We start from the raw sequence: 22,308 nt of genomic DNA, 5'->3' as shown, positions 1-22,308 counted from the left end.
ATTTAGACATCGTACTGCCGAATGCAGCTTTGAAATCGACGAAAAGATAGTATGTGTCGATTCTCCTTTCGTGGGTCTTTTCAAAGATTTGGCGTATTGTAAATATTCGGTCGATGGTAGACTTTCCAGGTCTAAAGCCACACTGATAAGGTCCAATCAGTTGGTTGACGGTGGGCTACAGCCTTTCACACAATAGGCTCGCTAGAACCTTTTAGGCGATATTTAGAAGACTAATCCCGCGGTAAATGGCACAGATTGCAGGATCGCCATTCTTATGGATTGGGTAGAGCACACTTAAATTCCAATCGGCAGGCATGCTTTCATCCGATCATACTTTGCATAGGGGCAGATGCATACACCTTACCTGCTCCTCGCCGCCATGTTTGAATAGCTCAGCCGGCAGTCCGTCGGCGCCCGCGGCTTTGTTGTTCTTTAGCCACGATATTGCTATTCTTACCTCATTATGGTCGGGTAGCGGAACGTCAATTTCGGAAAACGCCCCGGTCTTAAAACCTTCTGTAAGCCGCCGAACTTTCTGGTAGAATTTTCGGGCGTTGTTCCTGTTGGCCAGCATCTCAAGCTCTTCGCTCTCACGTATTTCGGCCTCTCGTTTCTTCTTTCGGATAATACGTCTCTTCCTTTTTTAGCTCTCTGTAGCGATCCCAAATGGCTCGCGTTGCGCCCGATCGCAGCGTGGCTCTATAGGCGGCATCTTTTCTTTCGGCGGCAGCATGACATTCCTCGTCGTACCAATTGTTTTTTCGGGCTCGCCGGAATCCGATTTCTTCTTCGGCGGCGGTACGTAGGGAACGAGAAATGTTGCTCCATTGCTCGCGCATGCCGGTGTGTTGGGCAGTGCTCTCCGAGAGCAGGAGTGAGAGTCGAGTGGCGAATCTTCTGGCTGTCTGTTGTGATTGCAGCTTTTCGATGTCGAACATTCTTTGCGTAGGTAGATGTACGTTTTTTGCTGCACAGCGGCGTGTGCGCAGTTTGGCTGCAACAAGGTAATGATCCGAGTCGATGTTGGGTCCTGGGATCGTACGTACATCGAATACACTAGAAGCGTGTCTTCCATCTATCACAACATGATCGATCTGGGTTCGCGTTTTTCGATAAGGGACAGCCAGGTAGCTTGGTGGATCTTTTTATGCTGGAATCTGGTGCTGCAGACTACCATGTTTCGGGCCCCGGCGAAGTCGATCAGCCTCTGTCCGTTACCGAATGTTTCGTTGTGCAGGCTTAATTTTCCGACTGTGGGATCAATAATTCCCTCCTTGCCCACCCTGGCGTTGAAGTCGCCAAGCACGATTTTTATGTCGTGGCGGGGGCAGCGCTCATAGAAACGTTCCAAGCGGTCCTAGAAGGAATCTTTGATCGCATCGTCCTTCTCTTCCGTCGGGGCGTGGGCGCAAATTAGCGAGATGCTAAAAAATCGTGCTTTGATGCGGATTATTGCGATACGCTCGACCACCGGAGTGAACGACAGTACTTGGCGACGAAGTTTCTCTTCCACAACAAATCCGACACCGAATTTGCACTCCTTTACCTGGCAGCTGTAGTAGACGTCTGTTACTGTTACTGTTGAAGAAGTTTTTAGTAAGCAAAAAGACAAAATCTATGCTAAAATTTTTAAAGACGCGAAAAATGTTGTTCCAAATGTTCATAGTAGCCAACATCCAACCTCCATAATGGTTTGGTGGGGAGTCTCTTGTAAAGGCGTTACAAGTATTCATTTCTGGGAAAAAGGGGTTAAGACCGGGGCAAAAGTGTACCAAGAGGATATCTTAAAAGGCATGGTGAAGCAATCTTCCAGCAAGATTCCGCTCCAGCTCATAAGGCAAAAACCATCTAGCAGTGGCTAAAAAACAATATTCCTGGCTTCATAGCCGGAGAAGATGGGCCGTCCGGAAGTCCAAATCTGAATCCATTGGACTACAGCTTGTGGTTTGACTATCGAATTGGAGAATATGGCCTGTTAAAGACCTCACAGAAATTTGTAGAGTCTCAAACAATCTTTGGTTCGTGTAGCGACGTCAATATCCATGGAAACTGTGCGAGTTGCAATAGCTGAATGGCCTAATCGTTTGAAGACTTGTGGAAAGCAAATTGTAACCATTTCGAAATAATATGAAATATGAAAATAATATTTGCATGATTAAATAAAATTAACTTCATTAAAAAAAGTATTATAATTTCATATCTAAAGCGGACTTAATTTGTAACAGAACTTATGACAGGACTAAGTAGTTTAGTGCAGCTCCTTTTTCTACCTCATTGACATTTAAATTATAAAAACTTGTCAGCTGTGACTGAAACTATCCTTTATGATATACACATACATACATATGGCTATTAAAATAGGTACGCTGCCTTTATTTACCGATTTTCTTGTGCCACTCGGAAAAATTTTAAGCTATTATTGAATTGACGGGAAGCGCATCTTTTCAGTAGCAGACAAGAAGTTCTCAAGGGAACCCAAATACTCTCATTTTGCGATGAAATCGTCTTCAGGGACCTCTGTCTAGCCAGTTTATCAGCTCAACAGTTTCCCTCTATGCCGCTGTGACTGGGAACCCAAATGAGCCTGATATCGGAGTATTCGGATGCAATCGAGAGAGAAGTCAGGTATTCCCCGACTAATTTCAAACGCACAAACAACGAGTCCAAGGCCCTAATTACCGCGTGGCTGTCGGAGTAGATATTTATATCTTTGACGGTAATTACCGAAGTGAGCAACCAGTCCACTGCTTCGGCTACCTCCGCATGGAAAACACCACAATGGTCTACAAACCTGAATTTGAGCTTGATGGGGAGCTCCTCGAAGAATACTCCCTCACCAACTTTTCCATCCTACTTCGAGCCATCCGTGAACAAGTTTGCCATGCCTTGAGAGCCTGTTGATAACTATAAAAAATATGTTGAAGCAAAGCACCACCACACGTCCTGCGTCAGAATCATGATTTTCCCGCAGTCATATAATTGCAGTATTATCAACTTTCATCATCTAGAAACTTGCACCAGTCATTTTGACTGGTATAAGTGTCAATAGCACAAAATATATTTGTTACAAATATATTCGTATATAAAATAATAAAAAATTCATAAAACTGATTATTTAATTATAGATGCAAAAGTCATGGCATCATTACGGAAAGAAAATGGTACATGCAACAAGAATTTTGAATTTAAATTGCAAGTCCAGTCAAAATGACTGGTAAGTTAAGAGTTAAATGGCGTCGCCAACTAATTCTAAAGAAGAATTTCAATTAATAATGTAATAATGTAATTTAATTAGAGGTTAGGATTCAAGCGCTCGATTTTGTTCACAAATTTCCGGACAGCCTAGGCGTATGAGCAACGAATACCCGCACACCTTTATGATGCTCATTACTCCGCAAAGTTTTCAAGCGTAAGCTCAAGCAAACCACGCTCAACACGCCTGCTCTTTTGAGCTGTGACTAAAATGTCAAAACTTAACCCTTTACAATTTGTAACTCCAGTTTTTTCTCCATTTCAATTTCAAATTGTGAGCTGCATTTTGATTTGAAGTAACGAATTTAAAAGGAATTGCGAACGCTGCGCTGTGTGTTGCCTTCAATACATGGCTGGGTTAGTATACGAAAATTATTCATTACCAAATACGACGGTTCTAAAATGGATTGTGGTGATGGAGCTGGTATATCGTCCCCTTAGTATTAAAATAGCCTACAAATTTTTTGATGGTTTGAGAAAATGAATTTCAAACTTTTTGTCGAAAGTAGCTCTCACTCAAATCTCGTTATGTCTGTAAATATTTATTATTTTCCACATTTTTTTAAGACTGTATAAAAATGAGTCTATTTTGTTTAATGACCAATTTTTATTACTATAATCATCCTTTTAGTGAACAAAAAAGAGGTGTAAACTACAAATATATCAGATAGGCTATTTTATTTTTTCATGTTTTCTATTAAGTTTCTGATACGTTATTTTATTTTGTATGGTATACACTATTTTATTCAAGAAATACGCCAGAATAATAAGTAAGTTTAATATGAATTTTTATTACTATAAAATTATGTTTTAATTACAGTAAGATCGTAAATTATTATCATGGTCTTTATTTATTGTCGTCTTCATCCTCTTCTTCGAATCTGTCTGGTTCATCTAAACAATCGCGATTATTCCCTCCTTGTAAATTCAAAAAAAATGTCTGTGAGGCGGGAGGAATTACAGTTTTTTTGCATAAATCTTTGAGATCCTTCAATTTTGTGTCAGAAATTGGGTAGTTCTTTTTATATTTGTGAGTTAATGTAAAATTTGTGACTCCTTTCTTTTTCATTCTCGAGCCATCTATATCAATCACTTTGAAGTCTTCGTTCCATTGTTCCTTGTATAACAACTGTCTCTTTTCACTTTTTATTACTTGGATAACCTTAAGGGGTAACACCACTGTAGAAATTTCAAAAAATTGATTTTTTTTTATAAGCTTAAAAAATTCTTTGAACCTTTTAAAATACGGGACAAAAAGTTTTATACGTTACCGAAGTTTATTTCATAAATATTTTAAGCTTTTAACCAAGCGTTAGTGACTGCTACCTAACGATTTTTCCAAATTTCCAAACTTTAAACGCGTTTTTCTCAAAACACGTTTTCTGAAATTGGCACGCAGCATAACTCAAACAATTTTAAATATTTTTAATCAGGTTTTTCACTACGTCTGTATAATAACCTTCTTAAGAGAAGAGCGTAGGGGATTTTCGATAGATTAATTTAAACGATTGTTATAATTATTTAAGTGCCGTTTTTTTAGTCCAAAATAGAGTTTTTTTCTTCAAATGCTTGCTAATTCCACAAAAATAAATATTTTTTAAATCCCCTACGTGTTTCTCTAGCTATTCTTATCTAGATTAAGAAAAAACAAATTTCCTTGTTCCAGATTAAAATTTGCACCCTCTGTGCTGCGTGCCGCGGAGCTCCTTCAAGAGAAACCACATTACAAAAATGTCTCCAATACCGCCATTTTGTAAAATTTTTCGATCAAACTTTGTAGTTTTGTATTTTAGTATATAAGTAATAACTTCCCAAATCAGAGTGATTGTTTTCCCTTTCTTTCTATATAAAAAAATTCTTTAAAAATCGTGTTTATTTTACGCGTGTAGAGTGGTGTTACCCCTTAATTTTAAGCCAATTTACCGATTCATTGTTGACATTTTTCTTCAAGTTATGGTTCAATTTTGAGAACGCCGTTTTGAGATCAAAAATATCACTGTAGTTAAGCCTTTCTACAGCGTACGGATTTTTTCGTCTTGCCAATCTAAGTATAGTTGGCCATTCTTCTGGTGAATATACACAAATATTTCTCTTAGCTCGTTCTGTAGCCGAATGCATGGAATCTGCTTCCATTTGTGTGTGTCCACTTTGAAGATATTTAATCGTTATTGAATTAAAATGCAATGAATGATTAATATGAAGCAATAATGTGGCAATTAATCTGTTTCTATTCTGTCCTCCACAGCAGTCTGAATACAGAATAACATCCGTTACTGATTCGGGTAAATTGTTCAGCATTTTTAATAAAGTGGTTCCAATTTCCTCTGACCCACGGTGACCATGGATTTCATCCCACAGGAAACAATATCCAGCTCCACTAGCTAAATCGTAAAATGTGTTGTTGTATGTGGCGAACTTTCGGCTGTAATACAAAGTGCTTACATTGCTACATGGTGTCAATAGCACTAATTGTAAGTCAAAAGTAAATACTTTTATATTGCTGTTATTTTTATATAACTCCTTGTCAGCATCTTTGTGGAGTCTTGCCTGGGCTTTATTTGCTAAGTGTTCATCATATGATTTCTGTATTGAAGCCTTGTCCTCTGTATTTTTGAACATTTCGCATGTTGAGCATGTGTCCTTTTTTGGATGATGGAATGAATAATTGTAATTATTACAAAATATGTGGCGATACATATGTTCTTTAACTGAGAGGTCTGGGTGGCGTTCTTTAAATAAGTTATACATTTTTGTAATTGTTAGGTCTGAGCTCAGATAAAGGCGTTGGGAGGTTGCCAGAGTATAGTGGCTTTCTACTGCTGGAAATGACTCTATGTGCTCTTTAATAAGAGTTGCTATCTCCGCGTCTACTTTTCTTTGCATTCCGTGTTTACCCCTCATGTCAACAAATTCTCTTTGATTCTTTTTTTTTTTGCCTAATACAGATATCGCGCAGTCTGACACGTGTAAAGTATTTAAAGACCAGTATTTACAGACCTGTTTATCATTTAGAAAGTAATATATTTTAGAGTGTTCGACCGCCGTGATTCTCTCGTTAATGTCCTCTTGCACTTTTACACTTTCATGTTATTACCAAGGAATAGACGTTGCTTGCAGTAATCGCCCAAACTCCAATAGTCTGCATTGATTTTCTTACGATCTTCCTTAGAGAAGTGTTCTGGGCATTTGTGACGACAGCTGCAATCAGCGGGCTTCGGTAAACGTTCCTTAATTACTTTACCACTCTTTGTAACATAAGCCTTTCCTTGACTCCTGTCACTCTTTCTTTTGTTCTGCATCCAAAGCTGGCTCTTACGCTATTGAATACAACAAATCCATAATTGTAGGAGACATCTTCTTAAATTACCTTTTAATTAACTCACCTTTCTTATTCGTGGTACTGTCAATTCTACATTTTCATCATTGCTTTCTTCCGCGATTTCGCAGAGCACTTCATGTTGCTTTACCGCAGAATTTTTAATTTTCGCCTCGAGATTATCCTCCTCTTCATCCGTTTCTGGAATATAATAATCTGACGATTCTGCTGAAAACTCTTCTCCATCCTCTTCGTCATTTTCCGATATATTTGAATCCACTGGTACCACAGATTTCGTTGCAAATTCCGTTGACAATTAATATACCTAAATATTCTTTCCTGCAATTTAAGATAGCAGATACTCACCAGAGCTTGACAAATCCTGATTAAATGAATGATTGGGAACGAATGAACGACTAAATGATTATGAACGAGCGAATTTCAACAACGAACTGAAATCCTAAATTGCACAAATTATTTCTATTGCATTTACATACATGATAAAACAACGTAAGCATTGCATAGCACTTTTGTTTTTTGTAATTTTAAAACACATGTTAATTGTTCTGAGAATATAACGGCCTATAAGATTCATACAAATGAACAAATTGAAAATATTTGTTGAACAACAACGTATATCATTATACGTCATTTTAGGTGTTTGTGTCATGACAAAATTGATTTTTTTCCTAAAAGTTAAAATAGAGTATGTGAGTGTACATTACTATTCTATTGAATAAACAGAAAATTTAGTTTATGTAAAAATAGCGTTTATGCGTTTACATTATTTTTGAGGAAAATAATTTCATACATATTTATACCATATTTTTTTGACTGACGTTTTGACCCACTTTGTGGAACTAGAATTTGACAAAATTTTGACCACATATAAAATCGACGATGGAGAATCCAAAAATTCAATAAAAAAATAATAGCCTATGAGCACATAGGCTATTGTTATACTAAGGGGACGATATACATATTCTCATAGACTTAAAATTGAAAAATCTATGCGTCACCCTAATGCCTGCAGTGTCTTCCAGGCGGAAGTACTGGCACTTGGGGAAGCCTGTAGGCTACTAATCGCAGATTTCTCTTTTAAGGGCAGCATCGCTATTCTTTCGGATAGCCATACTGCAATACATGCACTGGATTCAGCTACAGCAACGTATATGGTGGTGGAACAAAGTAGGAATAGCCTTTCCACCTTGAATGAGAACCACAATGTTACCTTAATCTGGGTCCCAGGATATCGGAATATTGAAGGTAACGAAAAAGCAGACGAACTGGCAAGAGACGGATCTGCCATGAAAAACGCTCTTCCAGAATCGGTATGCACACCATTAGGTGTGCAGTCAAGAGTACAATCGGGGCGCTCGAAAGAACTTCTAAGGCTAACAAAGCCGCAGCTCTCGAATTTGGTGGGTTTCCTTACCGAACATTGTATATTGTCTGAAGTCCGTTCTGCAGAGTCTGTCTGGAGGAAGAGGTGGAATTACCTCAGCACCTTCTTCTCAGCTGCCATGCTCTGGTCGGGCAATGATTCAGACATCTGGGCTCTCACTTTTTCGCTACACCGCAGTAAAGTTCATCAATGCCTTGAAGCGGCTAACTACGAGCATAAATTAACCACCGTCCGCGACGTCGTAAGTGCATGGTCATCATCCCCTAATCCCAGGGCGCCTTCTTTACTCCCTTCTCCTTTTCCCTGCATGGTATCACAACTGACGAATTTTGAATATTTGTCCAAGTGGGCCGCTCGCAAGGGCAGCCATTTAACCTAACCACTACTTCTTCAGTGGCAGTTAAAACAGGAATTCCCTTATCGCTGAATATTTAGTGACAGTGAAAATCTTTAGTGATAATAAACATTTTTCAGTAGCACAGTTTCTTGAAGAATAAAAGTAAGCCTAATGAGCTGAAGCAGTATAAGGAAATGTTTTCAAAATAAACAATAATTTTGAGTAGAAGCTTCTGATTACCTAGACACCACCAAAAATACCTCACCAAAAATAGGAAAATATAATTAATTTTTATTTGCTCTTTTCTAAAACCAATTTATCAAAATTACCTGCAGTGAGATTTTGCTTTGTCGATCGATTGACGGTTCCGGCAAAGAAAACAGATATTTCCACTGGCGCAGAGGTGAGCTATATTTTAAAAACATTTTGTGTGTTATAATAGGAAAGCAAACCATCAATGCTCCATCATCGTTACGAGTATTTGCTTACAAAATTTTCGCAGATGAGGTTCACTTTAATCGAATACCTGTGGACTCCTCATCGAATCCGAGAAGTGTTGTACTAGGTACACAATTTTATGGTTTGAAATACACTTTCGTATTCAGTATAGTCTCCCTGAACATCAATACACTTGTTCCAACAAGATTGCAATTTATGAACTCCAACCCTAAAGCGAGAATTCGCAAGGGCTGCAAAATACGCTCCCACAGGTGTTATGACTTCATCATTTGAAGAATACCGCTTTCCACGCATGCAATTTTGTAGGTTTGGAAACAGTTGGAAGTCACTAGGGGCCTAATCTGGTAAATACGGTGGATGCTCCAAGAATTCGGACTTTATTTGATGGATTTTAGCCATTGACAAAATGCTCTTGTGCCTCGATGCAATGTCCTTATGAAGAAGAAATGTTTTCTTTTGCAAACAAGGTCTTTTTTATAAATTTTTCCCTTCAGCTAGTCTAAAAGGTTTCAATAATATTCAGAATTTATTGTTGAACCAGATTGCAAGTTCCTAGCGCATCCCAAAAACCTGATGCCAACACCTTCTTGCCCGACTCTTGGAAAAGAACTCGTTTCGGAACCGAAGAACTAGGTTCACACCACTCTTTAGCCTCTCGTTTTGATTTAGGATCATGGCGATAGATCCAAGTCTCATCCATAGTGATGAATCGATGCACAAAATCCACTTTATTCTTTCGAAAACTCTCTAAATGTTGCTGAAAAAGTCGCATTCAAATGTGTTTTTGTTCCATTGTTAGCGAAAGGTGCAGCCATTGTGCACACAGCTTTCTGAAACCCCATATTTCAGTCAAAATATTGCTTACACTACGTAATGAGGTGCCTAGAGTTTTTATTAAATCTCTTTCAGTCACTCGACGATTTTCCAATACGATTTCCTCTATTTTTTCTACGACTTCTGGTGTTGTTGCTGTTTTTTGATGTCTTTGACGGGGATCGTCTTCAAGACTTGTACCACCACGCAATCGATCTTTCTACTGTTCTAATTGATAGCGAAATGTCCTTATACACTTTCAATATGCGTTCATAAATTTCGTTTACTGTTAAACCTTTCAAAAATAAAAACTCAATCAATCACTGCGCGATACTTGATTTTTCAAATTGTAATATAGAAAATACTGTGACACGTTGACGCTAAATGGCTTGTAAACAAAGAATGAACGGACAGATTGAAATTAAGCTTTACATTTTTCCATTTAAAGAGTGTACCAACATTACAAAAAAACCTTAGGCTAGTAGCAACGCCCTCTCTTATCGAACCGCAAAACTTACTGAACAACCTAATATTTGCACTTATGGAATTCTGCAATTACTTTATTTTCCTACTGGCTGCCTTTTAAACTCGAGCGCATATTGACGAACTTCATCTCGGACATCATCCAGAGTCTATGACTCAACACTTTCCAGCAAGACTTTGCAAAATTTTGATTTGATATCAGGAATGACGATTGCTGGAATAACTGCATAGCAGGAATCAGAGTGCAAACGAAAATATTTTTCAAACTTTTGCCGTAACTGTGATTGCATTTGAATATTAATTTTCGTTAGAAATTTTAAGTTTTCGGAAGCTAAACGCCGCAATATTTATTGAGAATCGGACTTAACAACTTTTCCTCATAAGCCAGTGATACTGGAAATATGTATGTATGCATGTGTGTCCCTAGGGTAAGAGCTCATTAGAATTTTGCTCCTTTGTTTTATAACCCTTTCGCATGAATGCGCTTACATATAAACATTCATGTAAATATATGTGAGTAATAACTAACTCGTATTACTATTGGGCAGCATTGCGATTTCGAGTGTGCCAAATAAATGAGTCTGCTGTTGATACCAAGAAGTCGTGATTTATTTCGCTAGATTGGCTTAATGACGTCATTTAATCACACCGCCTATACCAGTGGGCTCAATAAGTACCAGTGTTAGAAATGAAGACACCATTTTTTTTTATTTTTTTTTCAACTTAGTCCCCTTTTAGAAAGATACATTTCTCCCAACGATACGATCATTTTTTTAACCCCCCCAAAAAACAGTAGGCTCGGTCGCCGCAGCCGAATGGATTGGTGCGTGGCTACCGTTCGGAATTCAGAGAGCACGTAGGTTCGAATCTCGGTAAAAGATCAAAATCAAGAAAAGGCTTTTTTTTAATAGCTGTTGCCCTCGGCAGGCAATGGCAAACCTCCGAGTGTATTTCTGCCGCTCGGAGTCGGCTTGAAGAACATCAAGACGCACTCCACAAATAGGAGAATAGGAGGAGGAGCTCGGCCAAACACGTGTTTATATACAATATATATATACAGGGCCGTCGAGGTAACTCCGGAAAACATTTCGAAAGCTCTGGAGCAGTAGCGTTAAGTCGAAAATCGCTGATAAAGGGACATATTTTTCGTGTATTGTTTCCTGATTGATATTGGAGTGCCGGAGTAAGTGCTAGTGAAACGATGAGTCGAGAGCAGGACAGAAAAGCTGCGATACTAGAGTCACTTCGCGCTGGAAAAAGCCCTAAAGAGATAATTCAGTGATTTGGCTACAAAAAACGCAAGTTTACGAAATTGCAAAAGTTTTTCGTGAAACCGACTGCAAGGATGATGTCTTTACTGATCGAGCAAGTCATACAAAGACTCAGGCTTGGCTCCAGAATAACCTACCCTACCACTGGTCACCAGATTTTTGGCCACCTTCAAGCCCAGACTGCAATCCTCTTGATTATTACGTGTGGGGTACAGTTGAAGCAAAAGTTAACGCGAAGCCTCATAATACTAAGGACGCTCTGAAGACAACCATCGAGGAAGTGATGACCAAAATGGACAAAGAGGAGGTAGCTCGCGCATATGGGCGCTTCAGGTCCCGGCTGGACCAGGTAATTGCACGAGATGGAGGTTACATTGAATAATTTTCAACTATGATATGTGTACTCACATTATGCAAAGTTAAGTGCAAATAAAATTATTTTTGAGTAAATATCCAATAGTTTTGTTTTAAAGTTCAACATTCCGGATATACCTCGACGGCCCTGTATATAATTGGCGCGCAACTAAGTGCTAAGTCAATAGATGCCGCCAACAGTGTGTGCTAGTCGATTCTAACATAACCTCAAAGGAATAATCGACATTTGTGGGAAGTGTTGATTTCCCTCTTTCATTCAGAAAAAAACAGCGGCTGAAGCGCATTGAGAGCTACAAAAAGTTTATGGAGTTGCTGCTTTAAGTGAAATAACGTTCCGAGATTGGTTCCGTCGTTTCAAAGACGTTGATTTTAATGTTGACGACCGTCCGCGTGAAGGAAGGCCAAAAACCTTCTAAGACGCTGAATTGGAGGCATTGTTCAATGAGCCTCCGTGTCAAACGCAAGAAGAACTTGCTTCAGTATTAGGAGTTAGCCGCCAATCCATTTTCAAGCGATTGCTTGCTTTGGGAATGATTCAGAAACAGGGGACTTGGGTTCCTAATGAGTTAAAACCAAGGGATGTTGAACGACGTTTTTTCGCCTGTGAACAACTGAAGGGTGAAAGGTTTTCTTCTTCGCATCGTGACGGGTGACGAAAAATGGAAAAATGGTATGTATTTGGTGGGAAAAAGTTGGTGTTATTTATTATGAACTGTTAAAACCACGCGAAACCATCACTGGGAATCGATATCGACTTCAATTGATGCGATTGAGCTGAGCACTGCGCGAAAAGCGGCCGCAATATGCGAAGAGGCATGAAAAAGTGATTCTACAGAATGACAACGCTCGGCCTCACGTTTCCAAACCCGTTGAAACCTACCTGGAAACACTGAAATGGGAAATCCTACCACACCCTCCATATTCTCCAGATATTACGCCGTCCGATTATCACCTGTTACGATCGATGGCACATGGTCTAGCTGGCCAGCAGTTCCATTCATATGAAGGCATCAAAAAATGGGTTGATTCGTGGATAGCCTCAAAAGATGAAAATTTTTTCCGCGACGGTATACGAGATCTGCCAGAGAGATGGGAAAAAGTAGTAGCCAGCGATGGCTATCTCGGCGATGAGTTCCTCGTTTGAACTAAATTTTTTTTCCCGAGACATTTCTTCATGTCAGGCAACAAGAAAAAGCCGCAGGGAGCCAGTTTGGGGGACATCTACTGGTCGCTCCTCAACAAAAACGGATATTTGCCCACTTTTAAATTCTTTGAACCAATATTTAACTGTGGTCATAGATCGCGGAGCGTCCCCATAGACGGCATCCATCTTTGCTTTATCTCCTCTCATTTTTTCCCATCGAAAAACATAGGGCGATTAACCGAACTGTACTCCTCTTTTTCCATCTTAGCGAAATTCACAAAAAACGGCTTACTCCAATAGCTGATAAATGTGAACTAACCTATCAATCAGTCTGAAATTTGTTTTGTCGTCGTTTGAAAGATGGCAGCACGCGATGCAAACACCAACTTCCCTCTGTTATCAAGCACGGGTACTTATTGGACCGCCCTCGTAAGTTACAGCACCAGCTAAAAATATTTCTTCTATTTGTTTGAAATCCTTTCGTTTGAAAATTACACCTAAATAGTCAACTTAAATATTATTTTGGGGGAAAAGAAGTCCATTATTTTCTCGGTAGATGGCTGTAGTGATCGATATCTCGTAAAGAATCGATCACACGATTAAAGTTTATGCTTGTTATCAAGGTAACAGTTCACATCCATATTCACCTGATTTGGCTCCCTGAGACTTCTACCTATTCGAAAAATTCCATTTGGCCATGAAAGGAAAACGTTTTGCGTCTGTAGAGACCATCCAAAAGGATGTACCGACATCCTGAAGAACATTCCAGCAATGACCTGAAACATTCTTTCGAAAAGCTTTTAGATCGCGGACCAGAGGGGACTATTTTGAATAAATAAACTCGAAGTTATCAGAACAAAGCTCCTGTCTTATTCTAGCTCATCTTGTTTATTTTGGACTTCACCTTGCAGCCCTGTAGCCTACTCAAACAGTCTTAGGCTAATAATAAATCCTAAAACTGCTGTAGGCTTAATTCTTACGAGGAGGTTTGGATCTATAACCCCGCTTCCCAGGTCTGCGTCGTGCCACTGCTGGACATATTGTAGAAGATGTTCTGTTGTTGATTGGACCTCTTTACAGAGCCTACAAGAATCATTTTCTGACAAACAATTTTTTTTTTTAATTTTGTAATTGAGTTTACAATGTCCTGTTAGTAGTTCAGTTTAGAATTTTATATATTTTCTGTTGAAGTTAAGTATTGCCTCTACGTTTCTACGTACTGGATCAATGAGTCTTTTTGATTTCCGCATGCCCGTTTGGGCTTTCCAGTACTCGATTGAATTAAGCCTCGTTTGTCCCGAGGCTTTTAAAGCTGTTGTTTACCCCGCAGAAAAGTTCAGGACCAATGAAAGGAGTGTTTGCACCCTTTTTCGCTAAAGAGTCCTCTATTTCATTCCCTTCGTACCTCCCATATCTCGGTACCCACATCAGAGTGACACATTTTCTTGAGGCTAGAGTTCGAGAATTTTAAAACATTCCCAGACCAACCTTTTTGAAATGTGAAGCGATCTAGCGATTTAGAGCTGCTTGACTTCGCACATATTGATAAGGCATGGACTTCCACCTGAAAAATAGAAGTCGTTTTCCCCATTGTAACTGCCTTCTTGGAGTGTAGTCCGACAACTCCAGCTTCGGAGCTGCCGTCTTCCATTTTATACCCATCAGTAAACCACACCTGTGCGCCCTGTTTTAAAGATATTTCATCGTTTCTCCACGCTGAGCGATCACTGATGACCACCTTGAAATTCTTGGAGAATTCTAATTCCCTTTCGATCTTGTCACAGATCGTCAGGCACTGAGAGCTCAGCATTGAACCCAGAATTCTTACATGCCCTGTAAGGTTGCCTTCTTTAAGATCATTAGCAGTCCTCATGTTTGAAGGGCTCAAGTCTATGGCGATTTATGTGACCTTGAAATTAGGGAGGTAGTCAATAGCTTGCCAGTTGTCAGTTTCCAGCTTCCGAAAGCTGTTATTTTCGCAAGTTTATTGCCTTTGCGCGCAAAAAAAAAAAATTTGAATAGCAACGCTTTTTCCATTTTTATTAGAAACACGTCAAACTTCGAATGCCAAAAGCGATTTCTAGCTATTCAACGACAAAAAATGTGAACGACAGCAAAGCACGCCGGCTCTAGCCTTAGTAATCGGTCCCATTCTTACTGTTGCTGTAAGGCGCCGAAGTGAGTAATGCGTTTTGTTTTGATTTTGCTTTTATTTTTGTTTTTTCTGAGAATATTTCTCTTATTCTCGAAATCTTTTTTTATTTGAAACCTTTTTTATTGAGAAATAAATAGGGAATTAAGGGTAATGCCAATTTGCGGTTTGTTTTGATTTTGCTATTCTTATGAACCTTAGGCGCTATCAGCTCTGCTTCTAAGTATGAGCTCGTTCAGCGAACGCCCCACATTCTCTGGTATGTCCACTCATAGACGAGTACATCTGCGAATGCTACATATATAAAGGGTGATCAATTTAGAGGTTTCGGATTTTAAATTGAAATAAACCAGCGAAAATGAAAATTGATTGGGTAATCTTTATTATTTTTGTGTGGAACCACTCGTGACATTTATTTTTTGAAAATAATCTCTTTCAAATCTTGGCCGCAACTGCGAAGTATTATAAACACCAATTTTGAATGACTCGCTGAAGGACTTCGGACGGTATCTCGGAAATAACTTGAAAAATGTTGGCTTCCTATGTCTCAATCGAAGCATTTAGACTTTGCATACTCCCACAAATAGAAGTGCAAAGCTGTTATATCATACGATCTTGGTGGCCAATTCCCTGGTCCGAGACGAGAGATAAATTGCTCACCGAAACGACGACGCAGTATAAGCATTGTTTCACGGGCTGTATGGCAAGTAGCTTCGTCTTGTTGGAACCAAATGTTGTGGAGATCACGGGCTTCAATTTCCGACATGAAAAAGTCGTTGACCATCGCGCCATAACGCTAGCCATTCACTGTTCCATTGCCGCCAGCCTCGTCTTTGAAGCAATACGGGCCAATGATTCCTCCAGCCCCCAGGTCGCACCAAACGGTCGATTTCAATGGCCTTTCTTGTATGATTTCGGGTTGGTCTTCAGCCCAAATATGGCAATTTTGCTTATTGACGTAGCCATTAAGCCAAAAATGGGCCTCATCGCTGAACACTTTTCACAGAGCGTCGTTTTACATAAAGCAATTCTACGATTTATAAATGTTGTTGGGGCTTAAGTCTTTCCATAATGAAATGTCAATGAGTACTGAAAAAAATTATGTATGCAGTTTGACAGTAGTCAAGAAACCCTATTAGAAAAAGTACCTCCAAACTGATCACCCTTTACTATATATATGTACATGGGTGTGTAAAAACTTTTAAGCATTTTTCTAGCGAATTGAGTGTTATTGTTTTGAACGCAGCTATTCTTGGAGAGTGAAATGCATTTTTGTGTTTCAGGTATGTATGTGCATATACATTTATACCCTCTACACCGGAGTCATATAAGAAAATAGATGCAATAATTGTCTCAAAAAATACACATGATACATATTTCCTTTGCACTTTTGAGGGCATTAATGATTGTAAATAAGACTGCAAAAGCATTTACTTTGCATGGAAGAAAAGGCCTGACACCTGAGGAGAAATTTAAAAATAACAACGGTATTTCGTGGTACACTTGAAACCTGCACTTTTAATAAAAAAAAATCAATGGACTGCGTTCAAAAATTCAAAGCGCATACCCAGAAAAATTCTAAAAATCTGGTTAAAAGTTGAAGTCTGGTTAAGAAATTTAAAATTTCCGAATGAAATTTTGAAAAATTTTGCACAAAGCTTGAAACCTTGCATTACATGGTTCTTGTTGTGGTAGTCGGTGAGCCAGGGGTCGATTTTTTTATTCTACTAAATGTCAACAATACACAAAAAAAATTTCAGGCGGTATTAAATGAGTTGTTAAAACTTTTTTTTCGACTCGTTTCGCAGCACGCAGCACGTACCCACCGCTACTGGACCGGCTGACGGTTGGTTTCGTCATCCATTGGATGACGTGTGCCTTCAGTATTAAAATCAGTCGGCATGAAATGAAGCGGTCAAAATGACCCCTGGCTCCCGTTCTATATAGTTTTATAAAAAAATAGTGGTTCATTTATAATTTTATGTGGGCGAAAATCGTAGTATGTATATACGAATTTTCGTTAGCCTCCTTTGTTAAATCTACTCGTATATACAGAAGGTCTCGTACAAGCACAAGTTGCTCATTTTTTACAGATATTTTTAGGATTTTTTTTTAAGAAAATAAAATGCGATCGTTTTGATTTTATAGTATGTTATTATTGACATCAAATAGTATACAAAAACATTTTTTTTTATATATTTTTTTGTAGTAGTGTGGCACCAAAGTAAACGCCTTAAGAAAAATATATGTAGGTGGCTTGTCAACAGGGTTTTGACTCTCCAGAACATCTGAAACGAAAAAGTTAAACTGATTATTATTCTGTAGCCTTTTCATTCTGGCAGGTGCTACAATGGGAAAGTTTTTTTTTTAAATAACAAAGTGGCAGACTTTTAAAAAAAAGGTATATTTTTCGAGTGGAAATCAGACTGTAATATGGAAAGTTAGTCGTTGGAAAGGGCTGAAAAGAAACGAAAGTACTTACAAGAAATTCATTAACGTTTTATTGCCATACAAATACGTAGTTGAGAGGCTCTCAAATTCCTGAATCACATTTTCCAACGACATTTTCCAAATGTCACTCACTTCCAAGTCTTCAGTTGCCCGTTCTTTTTGTCGCATTTTCAACGACATTTAGACTTAAGCGCCGCGGTAACTCGGCATTTTCGCAACTTCACGCTGAATGTCAAGGCTTTCAAGGCTTCACTAGTCTCTGGTTTGTCCACTTAAACTCTGTCTGCCAGATGGTCCAAAAAAAAATTTAGTTCAAAGAAGTTTAACGGGGCAATTGTGGCAGACAAATTACTGCCGAATTTCGTGAAGTTATTTTTGCCGGAAATTTCATTTGAAATAACTAAATTAAAATTTTTTTTTGGCGGTGTGGCTTTGCGTAGCGTCTTTTTGAAATCATGTCATCGTCAATAACACCAATGTCAGCAATAGGCTAAAAAATATTTAGGGAATGTAGGCCCAGTTGCTGTGAGCGCCATTCAAACTGCTCATTTTGAACTGCTTTAAAGCTTCCCCAACGGCAGCGATATTTGCTTTTTACTAAGGGTGTAAGACGGTTTTAGGCAGTTAAATCTGGAGAAGCAACTATCAGCGTTCTATTGCCTCAATTCCTACTCTCACCTCCACGTAGTACACCCTGGTAATATGAGCAACCATGTGGCTGAAGACGAGATATACAATGTAGGGTACACTAGACAGGGCTAGTTTACAGGGCCGGCAGCCCTTGGTCGGGGAAAAACTCGAATCACTCCGAACCGTCTGCCATGGGAATGCTGCTACAACAACAACAATGAGGTATCCAATCTGCGTGGGAGAGCCATGGTCAGGGATAAGGCGACGGGAAGCTTCGAGGTGGCTACCTTAGTATATAAAATTTAAAAACCTTTCGATGCTTTGTAGCAACTGTCTTGGAGCGAGCGGCTGCAAAAGACGTCTGTTGTGCAGGTTAGAAGCGGTCTCACGCTATTGAGTAACTGGTCATCTTACCCATAGAGCTCACCAGAGGTACCTTAGGCTTGCAACTAATGGATGTGCGCCACGTTTTTCGTGATACAGTCTCCAAGTGGTACCCATAGAAATGTGGAAAATCCACTTGCTACGGCAGCCCGTTAGACTTGGAGATGCGCTAATGTGTGTTTATATGGAAATCATAGTTGAAACTTGAGGCCCTATATTCTATTCGCGACAAGAGGAGTGGATGATGGATTGACTTCAAATAAATTTTCTAATTTTCTATTGTACATCTGTCTACACACTTTTTTATTCGCCTAGAGCTCGTCTGCAATTCTCTGCACACAGAGCTTACTCACTCGAAGGACGCCTCTGGTGTGATGGGTCCAAAACATTAATTTTTTTGTTTTTGATAAACTGCCTCTAAACATATCCACAAGGATTTTTTCACAAAAAATTTTTTTTTTTCGCGATAAAGTATTTAAAACGTAAAAGTTCAGGAATATGAAACGGATGACTAGCAACAAATAATGAAAGCATACAAATGACATTACACACGATTTCACTTCGCGTAATTTGAGAGTAATTTTACTGTGACGTAATTATAGAGGAAGCGAAGTCATGAGAGAGAAACATGGATAAATACCAAAAGGTTACTTATTTCGTAAACAACTTAACCTAAGTTAAGTTCGGTAGAGGTTAGCATGGCAATTAATTGCAAAGAGAATAGTGAATAGAAAAATTTTAGTTCAACAACTGATTCTGTCGAGTTTAATGTAAATCGAGTAGCCGCGCTGGGTATTCGCAATTTTCTGTCATCTTTTGGCAATCACACAATTTTACCCAAACCCGAGGAGTCAGCAGAAGTTCGTGACCACAACCGAAGTGACAACTTATTCTAGTAACTTTTTAGGTAATCGCGTAAAATCTGCCGCCCTGGGTAAGAGCCAACTAACTTTTCAGTCCACGTTTTCTTTGTAGAAGCCGTAGGTTCTTATTTTATTTTTTTGTTGATTGAATGTTGCCGATTAACTGGACTGTCAAAAAAAAAAAAATGTGCCCTCTATAAGTTCCTACCTCAGTGTCCGTACCTCATGCGCCAGACTTCATAAAATAATAATTTTTGTATTCCTTTGCCTATTCTTGTGCCGTTTTTCCATACCTGATAGGGGTATATGAAAATCTCGCTTCGGGCGCATGTTTCTTCATGTAGAGGGTCTTTCAAGTTCGAGTTTCGTGTTTTAGCAGTGCTTTTTTTTATTTTTTGACAACAGATTAAGATGTGAACTGCAGGCTAAACAAAGCACGGGCGACGTTCGGGCGCATGCATACAGCATGGGCGACCTCGCAATAATCTCCAGGCGCTTTAAACTGCGAATATATAGGTCCTCTGTGAGGTCAGTATTGTTGTGTGGAAGTTGAAGACAGCTGGTCTCCAACAGCATCACACAGAGGCTACAATCGTTCGCCCACAATTGCCGAGACATCATCAATCATCATTATAGGATGGGTCACACGTTTAGAAAACCACCAGATAGCATCGCGAGAATGGTACTGGACTGGAACCCGTAAGGGAGCAGAGGTCGCGGTCGGCCAAAGATCACTTGGCGAAGGTCGATGCTGCGCGAACTAGCAGATGCCGACCTCACATGGGACGGCGCAAAACCAACAGCCCAGAATCGTTGCTCCCGAGCGGAGTGAACAAGTATATAAAAAAAATAAAAGAAGTAGAAAGTTCACAATTTATTAGATTGACTTCGATTTCGCAAGAGAACTCTTTGAAAATATTTAAAATCCACCACAAGAACGCTGAATCTGTGAAAACTGCATTTAGCAAAATTTTGGATTTTTGCTTTCGATATAATCGACCAACAGCGCGCGGAATCAATCGAAGAATTTGAATCGACTGTGTCGGCACAAGACATGAAAACAGCATCGGATGTCCGTTCCGACCGCTCAATTGAAAATACCGTTGCCGTAAGGGAAAATATGACGGAAGATGAAAATTTTTCAAATGAACAGTGGTGCTCCAAGGACACTATTTTTCCGCCACATACATATTTGCATTTACATTTATGATCGTCAATTAAAAATGGTTTGGAAAAGGCCGAAACTGTAACTTATTAATTAATTAAAAAAATCCATAAAGTATAATTTTGGTGTGAAAAAAGCGGATGAATAAAATATGACCCACGTGTGAGTGCTTAGGTTCGAATCTCAGGGCATGAATCAGCAAAATGATACAAAACATTTTTCTAATAGCGGTCGCCCTTCGGCAGGCAATGACAAACCTCCGAGTGTATTTCTGCCATGAAAAAGCTCCTTATAAAAAGCATTTGCCATACGGAGTCGGTTGAAAAGTGTAGGTCCCTCCATTTGTGAAACAACATCAAGACATACATACGTCACAAATAGACGATGTTCCTCGTGCTCGGCCAAGCACCGAACAAAAGTGCACGCGCCAATTATTTATTTATTTAAAAAAACATCCCATTGGAGGGCATACTTTTGTAGGTCCATCTCAAATTATCGCAATGTTTTTAGGATTCTCACACATCAATGACTTTATATTGATCCTAAATACTCAAAAATTATGTTTGTTGTTAAAGACGTACATTTTTTTTTTTTTGTTGCTGACATGGTATTAACGATATGTGGCTTCTGCTTGACGGGGCGACGCACACTGGGGATTCTGCGGAAAAAAGTCAAATTTGCAACATACCACCTACGCAATGTTTAATGGTATTTCTAAATTCCAGAATAGAACCAACAATAAAATCAAAAAGAATTACTAAACTCCAACTTACAGTTTTTTTTTTATAGATATGTCAAAAGTATAATTTTTTTATAGTATTGAACTGACTAAGAAAAAACTTCAAAGCCCAAGGTGGTTTTTTTTCCTTTTGCTTGAGCCGACTTCCAATTTTTTATTTTTCATTTAGGGTACGATATTTTTATATATTTCAGCCGGAAGAACAAAGGCTGTAAAGCATTTGATTATCTATTTATAATTCATTTTACGAAAAAAAAAATCATATTCCTTCATATTCTTAAATGTGAAAGTTGAGCTACATTTACCTACGGTCAGAAACTAGTATCAACGTGTTGCTTAATAACGTCTCTTTCAGTTTTAATCAATTGCAGGTGCCACCAGGCGCCACTGATTATTTTTTGGCAACACTTTTAATTTTGTTTTGACATTTTGAGGGTAATTCAGAATTATGAACTTACATGTATCCTGTGCGTAAATATTTGCTGGCTCATATTAATAAAAAAAAAAAAATTAAAATTTATGATTTAAAAAAAAAAATTTTTTTTTACATTTTTTTAAAAAATAGTTTTTAGACATATTCTTTTCATACACAAATATATACAACTTCGTTAGTAGTAAAAATGTAAATATTTTTTTGGATGTATACTTTTTTCCGCATCTCTGTACAAAAATCCCCAGTGTGCGACGTGCCACACAGTTAAGAAACAAAATTTCCAAGAATAATTCCACGATTCAGGATCCCCCGATATAAAGGCCTTGGAGTATTTGCTTTTGCGCAGAATCGTAGGCAGCGTGCAAATGGACAAACCGCAGACAACTGAAGTTTTGAAAGATAATATGACGACGAGAAATTGCGGAGATACCACGCCGTTAAGCCTAAATCACACCGAAAATGCCATTAAAAGAATCAACACATCTTTAGACCCTCTAATAAATTCATTTAAAATAAAAACTCAAGTTTGGAATACCCGTTTTTTGCGTCATATAATTGGCTAGCAAGCGTGATTTTTTCTCAAATCATCACCCATATGTACACACATACATACATACATATTATACGTATGCAGCC

At 38.7% G+C, this 22,308-nt stretch overlaps 1 pseudogene; it reads right to left on the bottom strand.

Moving 5' to 3' along the window:
* Positions 1-3,243: 3,243 nt before the first annotated feature.
* Positions 3,244-12,631, bottom strand: LOC129238662 (uncharacterized; annotated as a pseudogene).
* Between the last annotated feature and the right edge of the window lie 9,677 nt (positions 12,632-22,308).

The sequence above is a fragment of the Anastrepha obliqua genome, chromosome 1 (assembly GCF_027943255.1).
Source record: "Anastrepha obliqua isolate idAnaObli1 chromosome 1, idAnaObli1_1.0, whole genome shotgun sequence".
Classification (NCBI taxonomy): Eukaryota; Metazoa; Arthropoda; class Insecta; order Diptera; family Tephritidae; genus Anastrepha; species Anastrepha obliqua.
Note: the sequence above shows the minus strand (reverse complement) of the source record. Positions and strands in the feature narration are given on the sequence as shown.